Here is a 21,094-nt window from a genome sequence, read left to right on the forward strand (position 1 = left end):
CTTTGCTGTGTGCTGTGTCTATTTAGAGTCTCCAAGGGGTTGAGAAGAGCTGGACTCCTGTTCCTGGAACCCAGGGTTAAAAGGTTCCTAAAGAAACTCCTAGACGCTGTGAGAACGTCTTTATTCCCATTCTGTGCTACGCAAACCACCTGTCAGCTGTGTGAGAGAATCAGTGTGTTTATCGGCACACAACCGATGCTGGCCGTAGGACTGCTTTGCTTCCCCCGTGAGTCGTCATCTGAGTAAGCTGCAAATGTTGTGGGCGACCTTTCTACATCCTGTGCCCTGTGGGGGGACTGCCGTGCCACGAATCGCCAGACCTGCACATCACCGCCGCTGTCCAGGACACAGAACAGCTGAAGAAACGCACCGGCAGCGGCCCGGGGCCCGCGAGTAGCATCGGAGCGGCCGTGCTGTGATTGGCTTGCTCTGGGGGGCTCGCCTGGAGAGGCCACGCTGCAATTGGTGCATCGCCGGAGACTGCACAGAGGGGCCGCGATCCTAATGGCCCAGAACAGAGAAGGCGTGCGGCGTCATCAGGGGCTCGTCCATAGAGCCGCGCACGGATTGGTTCAGCGCCTGTGCCCCGTCTGAAAGAGCCGTCATCGAGGAAGTGCATACGGAGGTGCGGCATGACCGCCAGCGTTAACGAAGAAGCCAAAGCCCCAGGTAACGCTCGGGAAAGAAGTTCCGAGCCGTAGTGTGTTTTGCCTGAGGGGGGGAGTGAGCAGTAAGAGCTGCCTTGCCGCCTAGTTGGCCACAAACACGCTGAAAGAGCCGAGTGCTTTGGGGGCAAGAAGATAGTATTGCTGACCGCGAGGCACGCGGGAAAACACCGGCAACTGTAGGAACTGCCCCCAGTGTTCACATTGAGGCAGTGAGGGGCGCAGAGGTTATTTAGAGTCCCCGTTTGAGATACTTGCTGCATTAGTGGGGCACTGGGGCTTCTGTGTGATTAAGGCCCAGCCTAGAATAACTGCCTAACTGAGGTTTATGAGAGGAGAAGTGAACTAATAGTGACCACCACAGTGCAAGACCTCGTTGTTGTTTGAAAATACAAGTACCACTTGCCTTCTCGTCCATTAAAGAAGATATTGAGTATGTTGGCATTGCATTGTTGTTTTACTTTGCCTAAACTAGATAAAGATATATATTTTTATATACTTACCTGTGTGGTGTCAATTTGTGGTGTGTCATTGAGTTATTGTGTGTTAAGTGCAACTACCTTACACATTGCCTTGGGGATATGCCTATCTGCTTGTGCCAAGCTACCTAGGGGGTGAGCAGGGGTTATCTACAGTGTGTATCTCTCTACTCTGACTAGAAGTAGGGGTCCCTATTTGGTCAAAGGTACTTACCTCTGCCAACTAGAGACCCCCAGTTCTAACATGGCCGTATACGTGTAAATCAATTAATTAATTAATTAATTGTGGGTTTCTAACGCGCTAGAATCGACTCCCGAAGGAGTATCTCTGCGCAGTAGACCGCTGGGGAACCCGTCCTGGCTTTCCCTGTGAGATGGTCCCTAATGGGTATCTCCAAGGTGAAACCAGGAATCCCCGGCGTATGTGGGGTGCCGTTGTGGAGATGAGGCAAGCTAATGCCCAGAGTTTCCGTGTGTGATCCCTGGTTAGAGTAGGCACCGAGGTGCGAGTCCGCTGACCCTGGTCCACGACCCTGCCGCGTCGGGAATTGAACCCTGGTCTCGGGCCGTCCTCTGCTCCCGGTTCTGCCGCCTCTAACCAGTGAGCAACACCACTCCACTCATAAAGTTGCCCTCATAAAGTGTTTAGACTGTACTCGATGTTCTATGTTCAAAGTATTTTATGACTCATGTACAAACTATAGAGATTTGATCTATTTTCACTCTTTACAATCATGCACCAGCACTTTCCGTACTTTCCATGTACTTTTTAGCTTGTATAGTTTTAATACCCTGGAAGCTAGTACTTTTAATTGTTATATATTTCCTAGTGGACAGGGTTTTTAATACACTTGTCATTGTATAAATATTATCATCTACTTTGGCTTACAATTTTATCATGTACATTTTTTTCTATTTATTACACTTTTGTATGCCGATGTACTTTGATGGTCTTAATGATCGAATAAAGTTAAAGATGATGATGGTAAAAGAAATACAGAAAAATGGACCGCAGACCACAAATTGCTTTACACTTACCGAAAAGTCAAATAGAAACAAGCATATTCTGGGTCTCCCGGAATTATTAGCGGTATTTATGCAATTTATTAGCTCTGTGCCCCAAATGAATGGGGGATCTCATTTGCTTACACTTTGCAGAACCGTCAGAAAAGTGCGTTGAGTGCTTTATGGAGAGGTAAAAAGGAAAGAAGCTTTGGCGAATCGAATAGGTCTGACTTTACTGTGCTAATTTACGTAAACCACATTGCTTCATCAACTATGTGTTTGAGTAGTTTAATATATTAAAGCCAGGTAAATTGGCTTTGCCAGTGCTTGTTGGTTCTGCACATCATTTGAGTACAGATAATGTGAACACTGTTGCTATCCCTCCTTTTAAAGTACATCGGATTCTTGGATTCTTTCTGCCAATTAACTATGCACATTTGACATTTTGTATGGTCTTGTTACTGTGAAAAAACAAGAAAAGCTGCTCCATTGTGTCTGTTGCTCGTCTGCTACACAGGTTTAGTTGTAAGGTCCTTTATCTTCCTGCTGTGTCTGAAATGTTGACAAATGCATACTTCGATACGTCTGCCTACGTTTCCCATTTTTATGTCAGGCTTGAAAGTACTGCTGTTTGCAATCAGTTCTTTAAAAGTAGAGAGGATTTGGCTTTGTCCAGAAGAGTATTTTTATCTCACCTCACGCCATTGGCTGTTTTGTGCACCATTCGCCTTCCTGGGAAGCACTTCCATTGAAATCTGTGAGGAATTATTTCAAATATGAAAACTGCAGTCAGTCATCACGCTGTTTGTTACATTACATTTTTTATCGCCTATATCCATTCTATACAGAAAGCAATGTTCCTTGTTACCCCCCCCCCCACACACACTGCCAATAGGCCTGGCTCTAAAGCAATAAACATCATTTTTGCATGATGCAGCACATGAATATTTGTACTTACATGTGTTGGCAAATTAAAGCCGTCCCTTTGGCTTTACCAATGCTTGCTTTCTCAGAGGCTTTGTGTTTCTAAATGCAGTACTTCATCGTACTTACACTTGGAAAAAGTTGGCTTTTTATGTTATCCTTATCTGTAATACGAGGACTATTATCATACCAGCCATGAGGACACGATAATTGAGACAGGGAAATTGAAACGTGAAAATGAAGAATAAGAACATTTAGTAGGATGGAGAAAATTTATGAATCAGAGGAAAACTGTATTAAGGGAATTTTGGAATAATTAAAAATCTGGAACGCAGAGAAATTATAGGGCAAACCGAAATAATGGAAAAGCAAAGAACTTTAAGCCTGCAAATCCAAAAACTCGAAAATGGCACATTCCAATATCTGCTGCCTTAGCGACTGTGCCCCATGGCAGATCCACATCATAAAGAGTTGCCAAAACAATACCATAAGAGTTACACTTACCTTGACTTCGGAAAAAGAACGGGTGGTAGTTGCTCTGATTTATAACAGAAGGAAAAGGAATAACCTCTACAAAATATTCAGTTTCGAATTTCAGGTTTAAAAATGGCTGAGCTTTCATCACTGATTTATTAAAGGTCTAAAAATGGAAGATATCTATACTACTATTATAAAGAGAGAACATAAACCTTTAGGCAAGGTAAACTCGGGAACCACAGCGCCAATCCACACACCCAATACATTGTTGTAATCCTCAGGGTGTGTAGATGGACATAGGCAGCATAAAATAAAAAATAAACGTAAATTAATAAATTAAAGTTTAAAAACAAAGTAGTCCCCTAAAACAAACGCCGGCCGCGACGTTGCGCTGACCACGACCTACACCTGCGTGATGACGACAGGCGGGGAGGAGCGGTGACGAGCGGCGACGTGCGGCGAGGAGTGACGTGCGGCGAGGAGTGGGGCGGCGGCTCAGGTAAGGCGAGGCGGGAGGCGGTCCGGGCAATGTCGGGGCGGGCGGGGTCCTGGGAGTGGGGGCTAAGTCCGGAGCGCGGCTGAGGTAAGGCAGAGGCGGGAGGCGGGAGGTGGGAGGCGGGCGGCAGGCAGGCAGGCAGGCGGGTAGCGGTATAGGCAATGTCGGGGCGGGGGGCCCGGCCGGGACTAAACAAATGCTCTAAATGCAGCCCCCAGCCCCCTTCTGCCCCCGGGCAATGCCGGGGCAGGCTGCTAGTAAAGATATAAAATGGAAGACGCAGGATCCTGTAAAAGGTGTTCCTCATGCTCAAATCCATGATAACTTAATTTTTTTCATGTGACACTGTATTACAAACTAACGAGTCTGTAAGATTTTTGAGCCAAGAGATGGTCCCGTGCTACTAACCCAGACCTGTAAACACCGATCTGTCTTTGAAAATAATGCCTCCTTCCCAGGAAAATAAACCAGGACTTGCTGTTGGAATGGCAAATCAGACATGCGTGCACGGATAGTAAGTATTACATAGACTGCTAAATATTTGGCAAAAATCACACAATTTGGGCAAGTGCAGAAGCCACAATTAAATTACTTTCACTTAAGTTGGCGTCTGAGTCTCCAATCCATGGTACACTTCCGTTAAAAGTAATAGAGGAATAGGTAAGAAGGTGTGCACTGGAGAGATATGTGTATGTTTGGGCAGGGTTCTGTGGAGAGGGGCTCCTCCAGCTGAAGTGACTCAGACACAGTAATTACCGGCTCTGGACTTTCCAAAGGACATTTCAGCAAGGATTCAGATATCTGACTTGTGTTCTCCAGTCTCCAAAGCATGTTCATTAACTCGCCAGGATGTCTGAGACACTGAAATTACCTATTCTTCCCTTCACTGTTCACACCACATGCAGCTCCCCCATCAAGTCTTGTTCCCTCACACACATGCCCGTGTGCGCTGCAGTTCACAAGAATACTATCTCAAAGTTTCACAATCAGCCCTGCAGCTGTGCACAATTAAGAAAAGAAAAGCAGAGTCTAAAACACAGCGTGTGCTAAGCACACATCGTGTTTGAGACACTGTTTTTCTTTTCTTAACAGAACACAGCAGCAGGGCTGATTGTGGGCCTTTGAGTTAGTTTTCATGTTTATTGCAACCTGTGCGCTGCAACGGGCTGCAATTAACGTAAATACTAAATCAAAGGCCCACAATCAGCCCCGCAGCTGTGCACTGTAATTAAAGGAATACAGCAAGTGCAAAGGCTATCTGCTCGTGAACGCAAGCCCTTCCAAAACCCAGAGCCACGGGAATGACCGGTCTCGGGAATATGTACGCTAAATACAGCACACTGCGCGCTGGGGTTACTTCGGTGCGCGCGCGCACAGGTTATTGGGAACAGTGCTTGTAACACAGGTTCATATCTCTTAATGTACAGGACCTTGCTCGCGGTCAATGGAGGACAATGCTGCTGTGACCTTTGCTTGTATTTGCCTTTCTATTTGGTTATTTACATTATGAGCCCAAGCACAGCTTGGGCCTGCGCCAGAGCACGTTCAGAGATGATAAACTAACACAGAAGTACATCAAGAATTAAACGTACACGGCATGCATGTTTGTGAGAGTAGAAAAATATTCACTCCACACACACATGCTCTGCAAGATACACCTGTGAACACATCGTCACACACAGGTTTACGCACTTGCATATATGTGCTCACACAGCCAAACATACATACCTGTGTAAACCCATGTATTGTGCATGCTGTTACACACCACCCCATACACACAAACACATGCATGCTTACACAGACACATACACGTGTGCATCCTTATGAAAACATGCACAAAGGTGATGTGTACCCATAGAGTGGAAAGTCTGTGCAAGGAATAACACACACTTTTACATGCTACTGTGTACTAAGTGTGAAGTACAAAGGTTTCACACATTATGGTTTAGAAACTAATGATGCTAGTTAACTGTGCTTGGTTAGAGCACCCATGCTCAATAAATAGGTTTGCTCACATGCTGAAAACAGATTTCAGCCATACATTGACAGCAGTGTGCTGAACAAGTTGCCTCATGTGAAATCTATCGGCAACAAGCCACACTAGACCCAGTATTGAGCAGGTCACCTACCATTATAGCCTGGGACACGCTGTGATGTCACTTTACAGATGAGGAGGCAGTTACATGGGCAGCGCACATACTTTTTGGCTGGAGAGGCATTCTTGTTTGGGATTGCTTCAACGCACGAGCCACACAGTGCAACAAAAAAATATTGTACGCCCCAGTTGAAAATACAACTTGGCAGGCTGTGCTGCAACGGGGATCAAAAGAATGTGAAAGCAGTGCAGGGGAGGTAGTGGAACAAAGGTGTTTGAGTCTCGCAGTGCAAAATAAAGCAAGCATCAGCATCGCATTTCCAATGAGAAGCATAGAGTCAGCACAAAGAGAGAGGGCTGAGCATGCTGAACCCACTCTATAGACTGGTATAAAAGTGGTGTCCATGTCAGCAGAGAAGATGCAGTGGCATAAACAACCGGGAAGCCAATGCTGCACACATATTAACATGGGATTCCCCAGAAAAAAAGAAAATAATCCGGGCTAGAACCATCCAGCCATGGTCTTGGCCATTCATATGCTTCCACGGAGCACCCATAGGAACTGCAGACAATAACCCCAAGTGCTTTCAGGAAACACACGTAGACAACAATCACTCACTTTGCACAACGTGTAACGTGAGAAAAACGGTGTTTGTATTGGCAATAACAGCAAGTAGCCATTTTACTGAAGGTACTTAAAATAACTAAAATAATTCAGAAACGTGCACACACGGTACTTTGTTGAAAAAAAGGGTGCCGATGGAAAAAAGTTACAATAATTAGGAACATGTATGGGTTGTTTTCTTTCAATTGAAATGCCCATGGCCAAGTGAATCTTCGATGCGCATACTGCCATTTCAGGAGCCTGCTCATAGAGAAAGGGCAGGCAGGGAGAGGCGCCTCAATGGCTGCAACAGCTTTCAGTGCCCAGGGCTCATCAGGGCTCGAATTCGCCTCATGGTACCATTTGCACTAGAGAAAAGCATTGGCATAGCCAATTTGTCTAGCTTTTGGGACCTTATGTGTTTATTAATACATTTTGGCTATGTTGTAGAGTATTGTGACTGATGTGTTTTATGGAGAAAAGTTGTATTAAGTGTTATATGTGGTACTTAGTGGTATTATGTGGAGTGTATTGATGTTGCTTTGAGTATAGTGTTATTCTGTGGTGTGTAATTATGTGGTACTGAGTGTCATGTGTATTGTATTGAGTAGTTATAAATTGGTGTGTTATTACGTGGCACTGAGTGATATTATGTGGATTTTATTAATGTTGTATTGAGTTGAGTGTAATTATGTTGTATGTAATTATGTGTTATTTAACTTTGTCATCACATGGGAGTGGGATTTCTAGCTGTGCGCCGATATTCGGCTTTAAATGGGCATAGGAAGGAGGTTCGGCACCATTTCATATGCTCTTTTGAATGTGTTTCTATCCATTTATAAGACGCAGAGGCTCGACCTAAAAAATAAGTACTGGAAGGACGGGGTATGTACCAGCAGTGCCCTGTTGCCAGCGCTTATTTTTTAGTATGCTTTCAGACAATTAATAAAAAACAGCAACACGCATCAGTCAAAGTCTGTGGCAGGGCACAGATGTGCGGTAATCTGTCACCGCGCATTTCCACAGGAATGGGCCCTTAAGTGTAGTCAGAAAGAGCCCAAAAGCCTAAACAAGACTCACTTCATAAAAGTTGTAGTTGTTGCAAAAAAATCTTTTAGTGACTCGTTAAGATAGGCCAAGACAGGTCCAGACTACGAACCCTTTCGAGCCACCTGCTCTCTAAAACACTTCCTGGGTGTGGAAATGGTCTCATTGTTTGCCGTTTAACTCTGGAGTACTGAGACACATGTGTGTGTACAGTGTGTACTCTGCATCTCTGTATAAGTAAAGCACAATCAAGCCAGGCAGATCTTGCTAGACACTGTACACAGTGACCCTCACACATACGGGAAACATCATTTACTACGAAGGAATTACCACGCATAACGTTTACCACGAGTCACTCACCACGCAAACGTCTTTTGAACGCGGGTGCCTTCAACAACCGTCTTTACCACGCGAGTGGTATTCCTTCCTGTCGTTCTTTTTGTACGATCTGCGTGGGCTTGGGGGGGCTGCTGGGGGGGGTTGAGGGGGTCTCCCCCCCAAAAAAACCAAGCAGATATTAATAAATAAATTAGAAGAAAACTTAAAAAAAACGCTCTACAATGCCTCAAAACGAACAAGGAAAGAGCCTCACCAACAAGGAGACGTGTACGTCATAATAGAAGTCCTTTATCAGTTTTGATAGATGCATTTTGACGCTTGTTTCCGTGATCGGTGGAAGAAAGGGCTGATGGTGAAAGACGTACAGGGGTCAGATAAGAATCTAAACTTTGTAAATTAAGGTATTATTTAAGGGCATTATGCAAAAAAGAAAAAGAAAATGTAAGGGAATCTGTTGTTTTTTATTGTTTAAAACATCGATCTTTTTCCTTCGTACTGCATGTAGCCTATCAGTATCATTATGTAAATTTCAATGGGACGTTAGATGTTTCGTAACGTTATTATTGCGGTGTAAAAACATGCGTTGTCAAATGCTGCCTGGTAAAGACATATGCGAACTAAAATTCCCGTGGTAATGCCATGCGTGGAACTTGTAATCGTGGAAAAATCATATATTCCACACATACGGTACACTGTAAGGTGAACAGCCTTTAAATATACACAGTATGCATCAGCCCTAACGGTTAACGTATACAAACACTATACACTTCTTTATGCAGCAGCCCACATGTATACACTGAACCCAGTAATGCCGGCAGCTTACCTGTAGATATACTGCACACAACACACGCTAACCCTAACAACCCCTACGTATGCACCGAATTCTGAAACTCACAGAGCCCCTATGTAAACTCTGACATCTCAACTCTGGGGGCTGAGCTGCACATATGTTACACACTGTAAAACTAACAGAATTTACACTTGCACTGTACACCTATCCCCCTTGGCCTACGGATACAAAATTACTGATTGTAGCTGTCACAGCCTTGGGATATACAATGAACGCAATAACACAGCGCTTGTGTGAGGTTTGAATTCATTGCAACTTTAAAAGCAGAGCATACACGTAGCAGCCACATGTACAAAGGGCTTTTAGTGGGTTTAAAAAACTGGGGGGAGTGTGCCTAAAGAAACTTACGAGCAAAAAAGAAGAAAAGACCCACAAGGCGTTTCCCTTGCGGGAATGAGCAGGGGCACCATCTGTTTGAAAGTTAATTACAAACAGATGTCGCCAAAGCTCTCTCCCGCAAAGGAATCGCCTAACGTGCACGCGTTGCCATTGAAAGCAATGCAAAGCGTGCACGTTTTTGGGCGAAAAAGTGAATCGATTCCTAAAGGTCTCCTCCTATGCAGCGCATGCGTAGGCGAGACCTAAAAACGAGCCAGCTCATAGGAGGAAAGGCAAATAAACTGGCATCATGGTGCGAGGCACTACCATGGAAAAAAAGGTCAACTCTAGAGGAAACAAACACGCACTTACAAGGGAAGACACGGCCAGAGGAGGAGAGGAGGAAAATCAGATACGTGAAGAACAAGCAGTGACAGGAAAAAGAGTTCTCCAACACACCAGATGAAGAATCAAATTGTATGTGAACTGCCTTGAATGGAAGTGGCATATCGGCAAAGCCAATTAGTTAGACGGCAGCAATGAAAAGCAACAGTGAAAGGAGCCTATGGTAAATAGCAGGCGGGGAAAAACTGTTTTTTTTATGACAAAAGTCTTGCAGACATCGCATGCATGCTGTAGCTCGACCTTAAAAAGAGAACATAGGTAAGCCTCCCTTTGATTTTATTTGGGGTTATGGACGGAGCTGGATTTAATGTAAAGAGAGTGAAACAGATAGATCAATTACTTCTTACCTTAATAATAATAATAGCTTACAGGTAAATCTACTTTAACTGGATCTCCAAGACTGCACCATCATTTTTGAGCTGGTTAATGTCAATAAAGCGTATTGGTAGTTTAGATTGCATACGTGGATCTAAAAAGAGGGTTAATGTTTGGGAGCCTTTCTTTTATTTTTCAAAGTATGCACAAAGTTAAGAAGTCTAATGGTCTAAGGATTAAGACACATATATCCAAGGAGAGTTAGGGTGGGGTGATCCCACAACCTCTACAAATTGGATTGAAGGAAGGTATATCTGGAGGAGTTAAGTCCCAGAAGGCTGTCGGTCTATGACTTTGGTATCTGACCATACATCTTTTGTTCTTTTGTCATATATGAGGTCTAAAAAAATAACATATTGTTGGAGTGTTCATTTTGTACATCCACAACCACCTCTGACCACACCACACCCATATAACTCACACCACTCCCCATCACATCCCCCACATGGCACAGATGACAGCACAAATGCATGCACACACAACACCCCACCACCACATCCACAGCTAGCACAGACGACACCCCACCAACCCCCAACCAACATCACGTCCATACACACACCACACACAACCACACCCACTGTCACCACCACACAAGCAACCACAACTCCCACACCCAGCACTTTCACTGCTGCAACATCCAAAGATACACCAGTCACATTCTACACACCTAAGAAATACAGACTCACACAGGCACCTAACAGACGCCACAGAAACAAGATACACTCCTACTCCTAGCACACGCACCTGACACATATGCATCTGCACCCCATCAGACCCAAGAAAATCACACACAGTCACTCCCTCAACCTCCAAGACCCCACTCCTTACCAGTCCCACTTCCAAATAACGTATTGAAGATCCCTCATGGTCCCTTGCCATCACCCCTCCCAAACCTCCAACCACCACTTCCAAGGACCTAACTACCCCTCCCACACCCAAGACCATCCCTTCTACCCCGCAATCTACCCCTCTTACCCACCCATCCACCCCTTCCACTTCCTAAGGCACCCCTGACAATCATTCCTCAACTTCCCTTTCCCAAAGCCCCTCTCCTAAACGTAAGCCCACCTTTTCCTTTCAAACACCACCACTTCCCAACTTAAGGAAACCCTTCCCAAAACCAACGTCCCCATCCCAAATAACATATTGAGGTGCCTGCTCTGCCCAATGGATTCCCCTTTGTGTGGAGGTTACCATAGCAGTGTCAGTCAGGGCTCGTGTAGCACTGCGTTGTGCTAAGGCACACTTAGGGGTCGATTCCGATTCGGGAAACAAATCCGTACGACCATTCGTATTCGTAGTGCTTCCGTCGGAATCCGTCCGAATCGCGTAGTACGATCCATTCCGAGAAAATACGTCTGAATCATTGCGAACCGTACGAAAATTAAGGGTAAATCTGTACAACATCGATCCGCACAGTGAACTGTACGATAAGTAAAAATGCTGTACGACCCGCCAAGTACGATCCGGACCGGGGAATGAGTATGCGATTCGTACGGTAAACGTTGAGTATGAGCAATTTGTACAGAGGGCAAAACTATCACATACGCACCGTACCGCTAAAATCAAGGGGTGTATCCACGGGGTGTACTCACCGTACACCTACGACACTGGGGTGTACGAACCGTACCCCTATGAACATGGGGTGTACGCGCAGGGACATAGGCACCGTACCCCTGAAATCCAGGGGTGTACGTACCCTACCCCGATGCACTGTACCCGGGGGGTCCATTTCGTATGCATTTCGAGGCGAAATCTGCTTTTATGGATGTTTTAAGCTCCCGTAGAAAAAGAGTCATACGGAGAGTTGTCGATACGATTTGTACTTGCTGGGTCGGAAAATGCAGCTTCGATCCATATGGACATCACATACTGCGCGTTCCGAATGCGATTCATACGGATTAGTGAGTTGCACGGTCTTCAGTACGATTCGTATGGAGAACTGCTTTGGGTACACATCGTACTACATCGTACGTACGGGTACAGTTCTGCATACGATTCGTATGGGAAAAACGCTCCATACGGCTATTCGGAGGGCATTTTACCAAATCGGAATCGGCCCCTAATTGTCTCTGGAGTGGCCATTAGCATTTTTTTATGTTTGTTCCCTGTGTATATTTGATCTAATTAAAATCTGTTTTGTTTTGGAAAACATCAGTCCTGGCATTACTCTTCCCTAGCTATTTTTGGGAACCTAGCAATGTTGCAGAGGTTCAATTGTGACACAATGTTATTGTGTTTACACATTATGGCAGGTTATGCCACAAATATTGTGTCACGATTCACTCCCTGTTCTCTCGTACCCACCCCCAGGGGGCAGCCTAGTGGGACTTTCCAGTCTTCTAATAAGCTTCCAGACCCTCCCCTGCATGCATATCCTGACTTCCAGCCATTTGGACACTTATTAGGAATTGACATCCATTCCCAATCCATGCCGGGTTTTGTGAAAGCCAGCCTGCTTATACTTGAAGCCAGCCTGCTCATGTTCGGAAATCCACCACCCAGATTTCCCTGCTCACTGCTTCGTCTCCACCCCTGTAGGCCAAGGATGGGTGGAGGACTTCAGCTCACCTGTGGCTGGCTGCTGCTAGTCTGCTCACACCTGCTGCATGTGATTACTGTGAGCTATTTTAAGGCCCAGCTCCCTTCAGGCCAAGGTTGGTCATTGTAGCTGTTTACCATTGAGACCGATCCTTGTTTCCAGTGCTCCCTGAGCTTTTGCTATTCTTGTTTCTAGTGTTTCCTGAGCTTTAGTTATACCTAGTTCCTGACCTGCTCCTGTTTTCCTTGTTCCTGAATCCTGCAGTGCTCCCTTGACCCCTGAGCCTTAGTATTCCTTGTTCCTGAACTGCATCAGTTTCCCCTTCTCCTGAATTAGCGCAGGGCTACCTTGTTTCCTGAGTACCTGAGCTATAGCTATTCCTTGTACCTGAATTAGCACTGCCTGCAGTGCTCTTGTTTCCTGAGTTACTGAGCTATAGTTTTTCTTTGTTCCTGTTCCTGGCCTTCAGCTATTTCTTGTTCCGGATTTGCATTGCATGCAGTGCTCTCTTGACTCCTTGTTTCCTGAGCTGTAGCAAATTACCTGTTCCTGAACTGGCACTGCCTGCAGTGCTACCTTGACTCCTTGGCTATAGTAATTCCCTGTTCCTGAACCAGCACTGCCTGCAGTGCTACCTAGACTCATGCGCTTTAGCTCAATTCTTATTCCTGCCCCAGAACTGCCTTCTATGCTACTTTGTTTTCTTGATTCTTTGTTGTTTGATTCTTTGTTGTATTTCTATCTAGGACCCTAATTCGATATTCCCGATTTATGCCCTTATGCGGTTATAATTAATAATATCCTTATAAAGGCATGAGAATCATATCGATTTTCAGTAATAACCCATGCAGTCCGAAGCACAGCACGGCTACTCCCATCGACTCCTAGAAAGCACAACGCGTTCTTTAAACAAGCCAAGCCTCCAGCAGCCCGCGAAATCCCCCCCTGCTTTTGTTTTGATTTGAACAAGAACTCCTGGAGTCCAGAAAGAACTGTTAGTTCTTAGTGACGTCTTATGTCCAACCTTACGTCAAACCCGGCACCTTTCAGGTATAAAATACCAACAGTTGCCTCAAGCAAACACACAGTGGTTTGGAGCAGAGCGGCTATCTACTTGCCCGAGAGCCCAGCTGATGCGAGAGCCCACGGAGCCGCCCCTTCCCTTTGACACGCTGGAGAAGCTACTTTTTCTCACACCGAGAAAATCCAGCTCAGGTGTTCCCGAGTCACCCTTGCGGGTTGCTGGGAGATCGAGTCCTGAAGAAAGAGTGGCAGACCCTGATGCAGAGGTCTAGCCTGGGACCAGGGTTCAATTCCCCGCCTCGGCGGGTCTTGGGCTCAAAATTCCATGGACCTGATAATTCTCGCCTCGGTGCCTATTCCAATCATGGAGTCCCACTCTGCAACTCTGGGCAATAGCTTGCTTAATCTCCACAACGGCCCCCACAACGCTAAGGATGCCTGGCCTCCACCTTGGGGGTTCCCCGGAGTGGACGCCTCACAGGGAAAGCCAGGATGGGTTCCACAGCGGTATTCGTACAAGCGCCTTGAGACCCTTGCGGGTGAGTAGTGCGCTATACAAGTATCAATTTACATTTACATTACCTCCCACATTCTATTACCAAGGTACGGAGCTGACTAAAGCCTTAAGAGAATTCTTGATTCAGATCCTTGGCAAAAAACAATCTTAACCAACTTAACTTAAACTGCTACTTACTTACTCCTTCCCAAGTATTAGGCTTAGGTCAGGTACATCGGGGTAGGCGTAGTTAGAAGCACCAGTTGAGTACGTTAGTCAATGGTTTTATGTATGTATATATTTTATCTATTTTAAAGTATCATATGGCTAAGAAACCTTATCTATGCTTTTACAGAATTATTTCATAATACTACTTTTACTGTACGCACTTTACTTCATGATAAGTATTGCAATTGTGGCAATTCATTTCTCTTGCATGTTACAGAAGACTGCTCAATAAAATAACACCTTTTATTGAAAACGCCAGTCTCTCTATTTCTCTGCACTCTGGTGAAACTAAGTATGCACGATTGACTGAGTGAAATAGCTGCCTATTGTTTTCACACGACTCTAGAGATACAATCTATTCTGAGGGAGCAAAGTTGTCATGTTTGTATGGTTGTCAGAAGCGAATCCCTTCTTGTCTAAATCCGGAGAGTTAACTCTTTCCTGAACAATCGAGAAAGTTTCTAGTGACCTCTGATCTAGCTGGCAAAACTAATTAAGTCTAATATAGTCAGTAGAGACCTAGTCAACCTCAGTCCTACGTCTACACTGCTGTTTATATTATTCCAATGCGCAGAGCCTATTGGGAATATAGGAACTATACTACATGGTAACTCAGTCGTGCTTTTTCACACAGAACCCTTTTTCCGTAAAAACTTCAAAAGACGTCTGGAGTGGGTGAAAGGTTAATATCCGCCGGAACCTAGTAGGAAGAGATTCCTATGTATTAGTTTTTAGTTTAGTCAACGTTGAAGGATACAGTGTTCCAAAATATTGTGCACCTAAGCTTTGTTTCCTTGAAACTTGATCTGCAACAAAGAGCTTTCTGTCAGTAAAATGGGAGAAAGTGAAGACATAGGAATGTTTTCCCATTTCCTATGTTTTCTCTGTTATTCCCTTCATGGTATGTACTCCATTATATGGTTGTTTCCTAGTGCCTTGGTTGCTAGGTTATTCTGGAATGTTATGCCTCTAATCTTCAGTTGAAGACTGATGCTTCTTGGATGAGCACTCTGATTGATCAAGTGCTGTACTTGATGTTCCTGAATAAACTTAAATCCTTAAGTTTACTTCCTTCTCCTGTCATCCTTTGGATACAACATAATTTGGCGACGAGGTGGTCAAGTCAGCACTCTCCAGAACCTACGCCCAAATTCAACTTTGAAAAGATCTTATCAGACTTCAGTGTTCATTCCCTGTTTTCTTTGAATCTTATGGACTTGGAATACTTCAACTCATTTTTATGAATTGCCTTAAAGACCTGGAATCCTGCTTACTACCCATAAAGATCTTCATCTTCCACTAAGATAAGTTTTAATATTTATTGTGCTTTATTTTAATTTAATGAAGTCTATTGGGAGCTTCGCTGCATTTCTCATCATTTTTGTTTAATTCGATGCAGGCTCATAGATTTGCTTCGAATTGGCCTTGGAGTTTGCTCGTTTTTAACTACTTTTGTAAATAACTGTCTCTACCTTCATTTTTTCATCTACCATTCTGTTCTGACTCTCTCATTTTCACCTCAATATTTTTTCCTAGATTTTTGCAGACTTCCGATCGTAATTTTTCGCAATTTCAAGTCATTTTCATGATTGCAACTTTCAAATTAATCAACTGTCAGTTTTTACTCACTCAGAATTTTCATCTTTCAAAGATCGCCATTCTTTGACGTCTCATTGATCTTCTTCAATCTCCCGGCAGCGGCTCAAGCAGCAGGATCCATCATCACGATTTGACGTTCGCGCTCACGTCAACACGTCATCACGTACAACGCAGCGGCCATTTTGAGTTGCTTAGCAACACCTAAGCTTCTTTGTATATTGCTCCTGTTGAAAGGCTTCCTGTTGACGCACACAGTTACAAGGTATTTTATTACTTTTTATTCAATCCTTAACTCGTTTTCTTCGCTGATACACACAGCTCCATGACTTTATTCACACGACATGTATCATTTACGCTGATTTACACAGCTGACTTTAACCTTCAAAATATGTTTTTCATCTTCGCTGATACACACAACAGAAATTAATTTTTAAACAACTTGTATCATTTACGCTGATACACACAGCTGATATAAACTTTTAAGATACGTTCTTCTTCTACACTGATACACACAGCTGAATTTGATTTTTGTACGATTTGTATCATTTACGCTGATACACACAGCTGATATTGAATTTTAATACCTTCTTCATTTACGCTGATACACTCTATTTAAATCAACTTTAGAACTACGTGTATCATTTACACTGATTCTTACAGATATCAACTACGTATTTACCATTATAAACAACAATTTTACAATTTTGTGCCTATTTTTCCTGATATATACATATTAACCCTTACTTGTTAATACAATATATATATATTTTTTATTTTTTTAATTCATTTTCTACTGTTTCACAATGGCTCAACAAACTGCAGTTCTTCCGCCATCATTTCTCCCTGAACCAGGTACTCCAAAAATTAAATGGACTCAATGGTTCAAAGCTTTTAATAGTTACATTATCGCTAGTGATGCTGTGAAATTTTCTCCTGTTAGGAAAAATGCTATGTTATATAGTGCTTTAAGTGCTGAGGGTCAAAGAATTTTTGATCATCAACCTCCCATTACTAGACCTCCTTTTGATGATTGGAACAAATATACAGAAGCCATTGCACGTTTAGAGAAGTATTTTAAAGATGAACCAAGTGTAATTGTTGAAAGACACAAATGTTATACTCGTAAACAAAGAGAATATGAAAAAATTGATATATTTTTAGCTGAGTTAAGAGTCTTAGCTGCAACTTGTGAATTTGAAGGCCCTATTGATCAATACCTTAGAGACCAAATTGTTGTAAACTGTTTTAGTAACAAAGTTCAAGAGAGGATTTTATGTTGTCGGAATCCTTCACTACTAGAAACTTTAGAATTAGCAAGAGGAATTGAAAGATCTGTCTTTGCTTCTAAAGAATTGAGCAATAATACACCTACACATGTTGATTTAGTAAACAAAATTTCTTCTCAAAATAGTAATCAACGTAATCAACCTCCTAAACTTGAATGGAAGAAAACTGACAAACCTCCTGCTTGTTTTAGATGTGGGTCTAAGTCACATCTCGCTAATTCAACTTCTTGTCCTGCCTTAAAGAAAGAATGCTCTAATTGTAAAAAAATTGGACACTTTGCTGCAGTGTGTAAATTCAAATCTAAAACAATGTATCTTGAGGTTACTAATTCTGAGGAAGTATCTAGTATTAGTGAAGAACAAATTGTAAAAATTTTTTTTATTGTCTGTTGATATGATAGACAGCCATGAGGATTCCTCTGCCTATTATCCTTTGTGTCACTTAAAAATTGGTGAGGTACTCGTTAAAGTTACTGTAGATTCAGGATCTCCTATCACCATCATTGCTGACTTTCTTTTCTTAGAACACTGGAAAGAAATTTTACTTTTGCCTCCTGACATTCGCACTGTTGCATTTAACGGGAAGGTTATTGACTTAATCGGTTATTTCACTGATAGTCTAACTTTTGAAGATCGTTCTATTCAAGCAAAAATTAATGTAGCTAAGAAAGGCTATAATGTCCTGGGATGGAAGGATCAAGGAAAATTCCCTTTAGTTTTAAGACCTGGTACTAATAATCCCATTTCTTTAGATCGACCACAGTTAATGCTCTAGTCACTGAAGAATTGTCCTTAGAAAGTATCATAGGTAAATACAGTGCTGTGTTGTCTGATAATCTTGGTTCAGTCAAGGGTTTTGAACACAAAATTATTTTGAAACCGGATGCTGTTCCAGTGATTCATAAGGTCAGACATGTTCCTTTAAGTATCATGGAGAAATTGAAAACTCATCTTGTTCAGTTGAGTAAGGATGGAGTCATTCAACACATCAATTCTTCTTTGTGGGTTTCGCCAATTGTGGTCGCACTTAAAAAGAACTGTGATGAGCTTAGGCTGTGTGGAGACCTTAGAGCTTTGAATAAGAATATACAAGTAGATTGTTTTCCCCTCCCACGTATCCAAGATATGCTAGCTCAATTGAGAGGTACAAAAGTTTTCTCTACTAGAGATTTACGAGCAGCATATCATCAGATTGAGTTATGTAAAGAGTCTAGGGATTTAACTGCTTTTAATACTCCTTTTGGGCTCTACAGATATTTGAGGTTACCTTTCGGTCGTGCCTCAGCAGCATCAGTTTTTCAGAAATTCAATTTTTTTGAGAAGTTTGTGATGTTTTAGCCTACCAGGATAACACCTTGATATCTACTAATACTGTTGAAGAACATCTCATTAAATTAGATCAAGTGATTGGCATTTTGTATGATCATGGCATGACTGTTAAAAAACAGAAGTGTAAATTTCTTCTCAGTGAGGTTGAGTATCTTGGTCATACCATCTCTCATAAAGGCATTACTCCTAAACGTGATCTGTTGCAAGGTATTCGTGATTGTGCTCAACTCAGTAACAAAGACCAGTTAAGATAATTTTTGGGTTTGAGTGAATTTTATTCAAGGTTTGTACAGAATTTTGCACAAGTAAGTGAGACTTTGAGGATGCTTACCAGGAACAATGTTAAATTTGTGTGGGGTGAGGAACATAAACTGGCTTTTGAGTCTTTAAAGGATTTAATTATTGGAGCTCCAGCTCTTAAACCTTTTGATGAGAACTCTCTTTCTTTCATTAAAGTAGATAAAAGTAATGCTGGTTTAGGTGCTCTGCTGAGTCAAGTCGACGGTGGTAATGAGAGTGTAGTTGCTTTTGCTTCCCGTCAACTCTCCTCATCGGAAAGAAATTACAGTACAATTGAAAAGGAGGCCTTAGCTTGCGTTTGGGGAGTTAAGCATTTCTCTACTTATGTTTGGGGTCGTGAATTTGTAGTGGTGTCTGACCACAAACCGTTGATCTTCATCTGGAATGACAAAGGTTTAAGGAATGCAAGTCCAAGATTAAGTCAACTTTTTTCTAAGCTTTATGATTTTAATTTTGTGATGACACATATTCCGGGTGGATAAAACTTCACTGCTGATTTCTTGTCTAGATGTCCTTCAAGTTCTCTACAGTTTTCACCAATTCTTGATGACAAGGAAGTGGTAGTTAATCTACTTGATGGTTTGGTTCTAGCTAAGGATGTTGTTTCTGAGTCTGATTGGATTAAAGCGTCCTTGCAGGATTATTCTTTTTGCACTTTAAAAAAGTACATTGCTGAAGGTTGGGCAAGAGAAAATCAAATAGATAAAGATTTTCTTCCTTTCTCTAAAGTCAGAGATGATTTAAGCTTGGATGGTGATTTCATTTTGAGGGGTTTTTCTCTTATTCCTCCTGTTTCCATCCGAGATAAAATTATCAACATTGCTCACAAGGTCACGGTGGGATTGCGAGTACCAAGAAGAGGTTGAGACTTCATTGTTGGTGGCCAGGTATGGACATTTGTGTGGACACCTTTTTGAATGATTGTATTGAATGTTCTCATGCTGAGAAGTCCTTACGCACTGTCAATAAACCTTTATGTCCTGTTGTCTTTCCTGACAGTCCATGGGAGAAATTAGGCATGGATTTCTTAGGATCCATTGGTAGTTTAAATCAAGGTTTTAGATTTATTCTTACCATCGTTGACTATCACTCCAAATGGGTTGTTTTTGAGTTTTTGAAGGAACCTAACACTAGTAATGTCATAAATTGTCTTAAAAAGCTTTTTCAATAAACTCAGACAAAACAGAAGTCCTCATCTTAGGTACATCCCCCTCTGCATGGGACGACTCCTGGTGGCTGGAAGCCCTCGGAAAAGCACCCATCCCGACAGACCACGCACGGAACCTAGGCGTCATCCTTGATTCTTCACTCTCAATGAACAGACAAGTCAGCGCCGTATCCTCTTCCTGCTTCAACATTCTTCGCATGCTCAGAAAAACATTTCGCTGGATCCCCACCGAAACAAGGAAAACAGTCACTCATGCTCTAGTCACGAGCCGATTGGACTACGGAAACACCCTCTACGCAGGCACTACCGCTAAACTCCAGAAGAAACTCCAACGAATCCAAAACGCCTCAGCCAGGATCATATTAGACATCCCACGCAACGAACACATCTCTGGTCACCTTAAAGACCTCCACTGGCTACCCGTCAATAAGAGGATCACTTTCCGACTGCTAACCCACGCACACAAATCACTCTACGACATCGGACCAGAATGCCTCAACTCTCGACTGTCCTTCTACACCCCCTCCCGCCAACTACGTTCCTCCAGCCAAGCCCTCGCCAATGTACCTCGCATCAACAAGACCACCATGGGAGGCAGATCCTTCTCATACCTGGCTGCTAAAACATGGAACTCACTCCCCGCTTACCTTCGCCTTACCCAGAACCACCTAGCATTCAGAAAGCAACTTAAAACGTGGATATTTGACAAGTAATCCTCCTCCCCTCTCTAAGCGCCTTGAGACCCTCTGGGTATGTAGTGCGCTATATAAATTCTCTGACTTGACTTGACTTGACTTGACCTTTCTGGTTTCAGACAATGGTTTACAATTTGTGTCACATGAGAGGAAAAGTTTTTTGAACAATTTTGCCATTAAGCATCTTACCACTGCTTTATATTCCCCGCAAGGTAATGGCTTGGTGGAAACAGTGAATCGGGTTTTGAAGGATGCAGTTCAGTTAGCTATTTCTTCTGGTCTTTGTGTTCAGAATGTTGTCAGTGACAGAATTTGGTCATATAACAACACCCCGCATTCGACTACTGGA

General features: G+C 43.1%; 1 protein-coding gene across 1 annotated transcript in view; it reads left to right on the forward strand.

Moving 5' to 3' along the window:
* LOC147716885 (uncharacterized) overlaps positions 1–21,094 on the forward strand; it is a 2,312,058-nt gene that overhangs the window by 1,200,123 nt on the left and 1,090,841 nt on the right. The gene's annotated exons all lie outside the window — the stretch shown is intronic.

The sequence above is a fragment of the Lissotriton vulgaris genome, chromosome 5 (assembly GCF_964263255.1).
Source record: "Lissotriton vulgaris chromosome 5, aLisVul1.2, whole genome shotgun sequence".
NCBI lineage: Eukaryota > Metazoa > Chordata > Amphibia > Caudata > Salamandridae > Lissotriton > Lissotriton vulgaris.